Source organism: Galeopterus variegatus, unplaced genomic scaffold, assembly GCF_000696425.1.
Source record: "Galeopterus variegatus unplaced genomic scaffold, G_variegatus-3.0.2 Scaffold45955, whole genome shotgun sequence".
Taxonomy (NCBI): domain Eukaryota; kingdom Metazoa; phylum Chordata; class Mammalia; order Dermoptera; family Cynocephalidae; genus Galeopterus; species Galeopterus variegatus.
The window spans coordinates 1-5,035 of record NW_007772066.1 but is presented as its reverse complement, the minus strand read 5'-3'; the positions used below and the strand labels follow the sequence as shown (position 1 = coordinate 5,035).

General features: G+C 37.8%; 1 pseudogene; it reads left to right on the top strand.

Moving 5' to 3' along the window:
- Window positions 1-1,372: 1,372 nt before the first annotated feature.
- LOC103584163 lies at window positions 1,373-3,335 on the top strand (annotated as a pseudogene).
- Window positions 3,336-5,035: the final 1,700 nt, after the last annotated feature.

Here is a 5,035-nt window from a genome sequence, read left to right as displayed (position 1 = left end):
TCACATGATGTTCTCAAGGTTGATCTATGGTGTAGCATGTATCAGAACTGCACTCTTTTTTTATGTCTGGATATTATTCCATTGTGTGTGGAGACCATGTTTTACGTATCCACTCATCATCTGATGGACATCAGGTTCCTACCTTTTGGCTATTGTGCATAGTGCTGCTAAGAACATCCACGTACAAATTTCTGCTTGAACTCCTGTTTGTGGTTCTCTTGGGTTAATACCTAGAAGTAGAATTGCTGGGTCATATGGTAATTCTGTGTTTAACTTTTTGAAGATTGTCCAGCAACTGCATCATTTCACATTCTCCCCTTTAATATATGAAGGTTCCAGTTTCTCCACCCCCTCACCAACACTTGATTCTTTTCCTTTTTATTTATGATCATAGCCAACCCTGTGTATGAAGCAGTTTCTGTTACATTGTGGGTTTTGTTTCTATCGCTCTAAAGAGTAATGAGCTTGGTTGTCCATTCCTGTGCTTGTTGAACATTTGTATATTGTCTTTGGAGAAATGTCTTTTCAAGTCCTTTTTTGATTTGGGAGCATTGTTTGTCTTTTTATTATTGAGTTGTAGGAGTTCTTTATATCTCTTTGGGTTCATCCTATTTGGAGTTCATCGAGCTTCTTCAATGTATAGATCTGTGACAATTTTGGAAAATTTTTGGAAATTTGGGGCCATTATTTTTTTCAGATGTTCTTTCTCCCCCATTATCTTTCTCCATTCCTTTACAGACTCCCATTATGTGTGTGTTTGATGGTGTCCCATGGGTCTCTTAGGTTCTGTTCATTTTTTATCTTTCTTGTTAACTTCTCTTCTTTAGGTTGGGCAGTCTCAATGGACCTATCTTCAAGTTCACTGATTCTTTCTTCTTCCTGATCAAGTCTACTGATGAACCTGCTAGTGAATTTTTTTCCTCAGGTACTGCATTTTCAACTCTGCAATTTCTATTTGGTTCCTTTTGATGTTCTCTGTGTATGGTGAGAATTCATTCTCATGGTTTTCTTTAGTTCTTTGTACATGGTTTCCTTTGTACATGTCCTGCCTATGAACTGAAGATCTGTTCCTTGCTTCAACTTTATGTTTCATGTTGTTAAATGCTTTGTGGAATTTGAAGTTGGCATTCGAATTTGGGCTTGGATTCCTGGGACCATTAATCCCCAGTCACCCTGGATGTTGACTGAGGACACTTGCATTTTTTCCTTTGTCAAAGGGAGTTACTATATTTATTAGAATTTAAGCATAATTATTCCACCTCTTCCAAAGTTACACCTGCTCATTTCAGAAGTGTTGGCTTCAGATCTGTGGAGGATCTTGTTGTCCCCTGCATGGTCCTTTCACATCATGTGTCTTTTCTCCATGTACAAGGAGTCAAGTTAATAAACCTAATCTGATTTGCCAATTGGTGCAACAGATAAAGTGATGAAAGAGGAAAGACCGATTCTCCCAGGCGAGCACCAGGTGGACAGATATGAGGCTTTTGTGAGGAGCAGCTCTGGCCAGGGACTCAGTAGTTGGGAGTATTCACGTTAGGAAATGCCAGTCAGACAACTTTGAAAAGTGCCCTTTTTTCTGAAAAGTAGGTTAAGAACATTTGGTCTGGGCCTCCAGTGTACCTTCTTTCCCTCCTCCCCTTTGACTTTCTGTTCATCATCTCGTACTTTACTTTGGCCTCACAGGAGACAAAAAAAAAAAAGACCCGTCCTCTTTCCTTTTTAGATTTAAGTCTCATATGAGCTCTTTTCTTTTTCCAATTCCTTCCCACTTTGTCTTCCTGGCAATTCTTTCTTTCTGTCAACATCAATAACAATCTTCCTAGAATTTTTTTAACAATACCTAAAATTTTAATACCCACATGACCTTCATTACACACCATCTCAAAAACCCTAATCTCTCAAAGGCCATCTTCACACATATGTGTATTTTACCATTTTTTTTCTCCATCAACTTAAATTTTATTCAGTTCCTACAGATTTGGAGACTGTACTTAAAGCCACAAAGGGTTAACTTCTAAGCAGCATGTTTTTAGAAAACAACAGTCTAGAAGTGTAAAAATGGTAACACTAATCTGAGTGATTTCTGGATTTCCTTAGTAAGAGAATGCTATAAATTAGAAGAGCCACAAAGATACCAGGAGATTCATTAAAGGAAAGTGTTGTTCTTCCAAGGCAAAGTGGTATTTCTGGAGACATAATATGAAGCTATTATGAATTTGGAGAAAAGTATAAGTTAGCTCCAAACGTGTTTTTTACAATTAAATATTTGCCTAAATTTGACTCAAATATTAGGTGTTTGAAGTATAAATGAGCCTTAAAATCATCAGAAAATGCTCTGCTAATATGAAAAAAAATTGTGGCAAAGCATCCACCTTTTTTAGTATCTATGAATCTGAACTGGCAGAAGCCATATACAACTACTCAAGGTAGCACAAGCATCAATTATTATAAAGTTACATGTAACAGAATTCCTGAAAAAGAGAATTCTATGACAGCACTGAATATTAAAAATATTTTAAATTATAGTTATTATTCTTCTCTTAGTCAGCAGGAGAGAAGTCATCTTGGAGTGAAACTCAATGAATGTACATTATCAGTGTTTTAAAGTCTTCAGCACAAAACATAGCCTTACTGAGCACAAGAGAATTCATACTGGAGAAAAACCCTGTTACTATAATCAATTTGTAAAATTCTTCAGTAGCAGTTCTTACATTACTGTTCATGAGAGAATACACAAAGGGGAGAAACTCTATGAATGCAGCGAATACAAGAGAGCCTTCAGTAATTACTCATCCCTTAGACTGCCTGTGAGAATTCACACTGGAGAAAAACACTGTGAATGTAACCAGTGCTTCCATGTCTTCCACTCTTGATGTCTCTTCAAAAAGCACAAGAGAATCCATACTGGGGAGAATCACTATGCATGCAGTCAGTATAGGAAGGCTTCAGCATGAGCTCCTGCGTTACTGTGCACAGTAGAATTCATATAGGGGAGAAACCTTATGAGTGCCATGATTGTGGGAAAGCCTTCAGGAAGCACCAACATCTAACAAAGCACATGAGAACGCCTACTGGAGAAAAAACTTATAAATGTAATGAGTGTGGAAAACCTTTCAGCAGTAGCTTTTCTCCAACTCTGTACAAGAGGATACATAACGGAGAGAAACTGTATGAATGCAATGATGTAGGAAAGCCTTTAACAATCTCTCATCTGTTAAGAAATGTGAGAAATCACACCACTCACACTGTAGAAAAGCCCTATGAGTAATCATTGTGGAAAGTCTTTCACTAGTGAACCTTACATTTCTATGCATAAGAGAATACTTAATAGGTAGGTAGGAATGCAGTAACAGTGGAAAAAACATTTCTTGATCTCTTATTCCTCAGATAACATGAGTTAACTTATATGTATGAGTTATCTGTTCCTGCATAATAAATTACCCCCAAAAACTTAATGTCTTCAAACAAAAAGCACTTATTATTTCACAATTTCTGTAGATCAAGAATTCAAGAATGGCTTAGCTCTGGAGTTCTCTCTAAGGATCTGTTATGTGGTTGCAGTGAAGATGTCAGCCAGGGCTGCAGTCTTCTGAGATCCCTACTGACCAATGGTCCACTGCCAAAATGGCTCTCTCACGTGCCTGGAAAGTTAGTGATGGTTATTGGCAGGGAACCTTCAGTTCAGCACCACAGAGGCCACTCCTCAGGGCTAAGTGTCTTTATGGTATGGCAGTAGGTTCCCCCTAAGGCAAGTGATTTAATGAGCCAACACAAAAGCCACAATATCTTTTATGACCTAGCCTTGGAAGGACATATTTCATTTCTTCCATATTGGTCACACACACCAATCCTGAAACAATGCAGGAGGAGACTGCACAGAGCATGAACATGAGGAGATAGATCACTGGGGACCATCTGAGAAACATGCCATAAATCAGTGACAAAAATCCTACAGCAGGCCCTCAGCCTTCTGATCAATATGGGGTAGTATTCAATAACCTGCAGGTTAACTCATTCTGAAGAGAAACCATAGAAGTGCAATCCTTATGATAAAGTCTATGGGAAAGCCTTTAATGATAGCTCTAGGGAGTCATGTGACAATTCACTCTGAATGAAAACCATATGAATGTCATCAAAATGGAAAATTCCTCATTGGACACTCATCACTTAAGACACACTTGAAAAGCCACACTACAGAAGAACACTTAAGAATGCTGAAAATCCTGCAATACAATTGCATTACTGAGCATAATATATTTTGTTCAGATATTCTGAACAAATACATGATGGTGGGAACAATACATGATGGTGGGAACAATACATGATGGTGGAAACAATACATGATGGTGGGAATACTTTGAATGTTCTCTGATTTTTTAACACATGAGAATTCATGTCAGAGAGAAAGACCCATTGAATGCCATCAGTATTGGTAAGATTTCCATTCTTCCACATTTCTTAGAAAATTAAGAACTCACACTGCAAAAGATGTTGTGAATACAAAGGATGAGGGAAACTCTAATGTTCCCTCTTACATTAGGATAATATGAAAATTCTCCATGGGTGCCACCACTTGTGAGTGTACTGATTTTGGAAAATCTTTCATTCAATGATTCATCTGTTTGTATATGTGGAAGGGAAAACCTAGGAATGTAATCAATATGCAGATGACTAAGCCTTAGCACTTCACAGACACGCCACCAAATAATTTATACTAGGGACAAAAATAATAAATGTTATGAGTGTAAAATTATAATTGTCTCATCCTGAGAATGGGCCACTAGCTCATTAATTCTGTTAACTAAAAATTATTGGAGGCCACTGTTTTAGAAGCTTCCCCTTTGGTCTCTTGGATTGCTCCCTTTCTGGGAGAAGTCATCTACCATGCCATGAGGACACTCGAGCAGCCCCGTGAAGAGGAGCCAATTTGCCAGTACCAAATTGCTAGCCACATGAAAAAGTTACCTTGGAAGGAGATCTTCCAACCCCAAACTTTGAACTCTAATTATTATATATACTCAAATGTTTATAGGGA